General features: G+C 33.4%; 2 non-coding genes across 2 annotated transcripts; both read left to right on the top strand.

Moving 5' to 3' along the window:
* The first annotated feature begins 277 nt into the window (after window positions 1–277).
* TRNAL-CAA (transfer RNA leucine (anticodon CAA)) lies at window positions 278–361 on the top strand. The gene has a single exon. It is a non-coding gene; the product is annotated as a tRNA-Leu (tRNA).
* A 975-nt stretch (window positions 362–1,336) lies between these two features.
* On the top strand, window positions 1,337–1,408 carry TRNAP-UGG (transfer RNA proline (anticodon UGG)). The gene has a single exon. It is a non-coding gene; the product is annotated as a tRNA-Pro (tRNA).
* Window positions 1,409–1,812: the final 404 nt, after the last annotated feature.

A 1,812-nucleotide genomic window follows, 5' to 3' on the forward strand; every position in this document is an offset into this window, starting at 1 on the left:
CTTAAATATGACTGTTAACGTATATCTTCATTAACTGATTAATTAGTGTTGGGGGTAATTAATGACGCGTAGGTTTTCAAATCGAAATTCAATTAAAGTTGGATGGGATTTCCGTGCCTGCGTGGTCTGATGGAGATATAGAAAGAAAAATGAATGATTGCAATGAGATTGGTACATTTTGTACAACTACTTTCTTTTACTGTCTGCGAAAACGGAAGGTGAGAAGGCGCTAAAAGTAACCACATTATTAAATCAATTGCAAACGCAAATACAAGTCGTCAGGATGGCCGAGTGGTCTAAGGCGCCAGACTCAAGTTCTGGTCCTCGATCGAGGGCGTGGGTTCAAATCCCACTTCTGACATCAAACGAACAAGTTAATTATTTGTTCTCTTAATCATATTCATTTCAAAATAATCTTTTACTTTTCAAAATAGGTATAGCGGTTCATTTCAAAATAATCTTTTACTTTTCAAAATAGGTATAGCGGAGGGCGTGGGTTCAAATCCCACCACTTCTGACATTTCACGAACAAATTATTTGTTATCTCTTAATCATATAATTGCTTAAGGTTCAAATCCCACTTCTGACATCAAATGAACAAGTTAATTATTTGTTCTCTTAATCATATTCATTTCAAAATAATCTTTTACTTTTCAAAATAGGTATAGCGGAGGGCGTGGGTTCAAATCCCACCACTTCTGACATTTCACGAACAAATTATTTGTTATCTCTTAATCATATAATTGCTTAAGGTTCAAATCCCACTTCTGACATCAAATGAATAAGTCAATTATTTGTTCTCTTAATCATATTCATTTCAAAATAATCTTTTACTTTTGAAAATAGGTATAGCAGAGGGCGTGGGTTCAAATCCCACCCCTTCTGACCTTTCACGAACAAATTATTTGTTCTCTTAATCATATAACTGCAAATTATTTGTTATGTCTTAATAATATAACTGCTTCAAATTCGATGAAATTTAGTTGTTTTTAATTTGATTTTTTTGGATTTTTTGGTGTCGGAATTTTGCGGTAAATTTTGAAGTGAAAAATTGTATATATGTATTCAATGCTCTAAAAAATTTTAGGAGCTCAATTATATAGGGATTAACCATCAAATTTGTAATTTCAATAAATTTATGTCAGATTTTAAAAAAATTAAGTCAAAAAAACCATTAGAAAAACTTCCAAAAAATCCCGCTAAAAACAACCATTTACATGTCGAATAATTAAAATAAAAAAGGAATAAATATTATTAAGACATTTTGTTTATGTGCTAACTGTAAAAGACATGTTCTTAGATATTATCAAGATATGTTCTTGGATTAATATCAACTGGGCATTTGGTCTAGTGGTATGATTCTCGCTTTGGGTGCGAGAGGTCCCGAGTTCGATTCTCGGAATGCCCCACGACCCCATTTAAGTTCAGCATCCTTAACGTAAATGTGTAGGGAACTCTCGTCCTTCCCATTTGCATAGTAAAATCCTGACAAGTTCGTCAAGCAGTTTTACATATTATAGCGTTTCTCTTAACATTCGCATAGTAAAATCCTGACAAGTTCGTCAAGCAGTTTTACATATTATAGCGTTTCTCTTAACATTATTCGCGTAGTAACATTAAGCAGTTGCATAATATTCGCGTAGTAACATTAAGCAGTTGCATAATATAGAGGATTCTCTGCCCACGACCCCATTTAAGTTCAGCATCCTTAACGTAAATGTGTAGGGAACTCTCGTCCTTCCCATTTGCATAGTAAAATCCTGACAAGTTCGTCAAGCAGTTTTACATATTATAGCGTTTCTCTTAACATTC

The sequence above is a fragment of the Pinus tabuliformis genome, chromosome 6 (assembly GCF_031772625.1).
Source record: "Pinus tabuliformis cultivar Carrire ecotype Pingquan chromosome 6, CPIR1, whole genome shotgun sequence".
NCBI lineage: Eukaryota > Viridiplantae > Streptophyta > Pinopsida > Pinales > Pinaceae > Pinus > Pinus tabuliformis.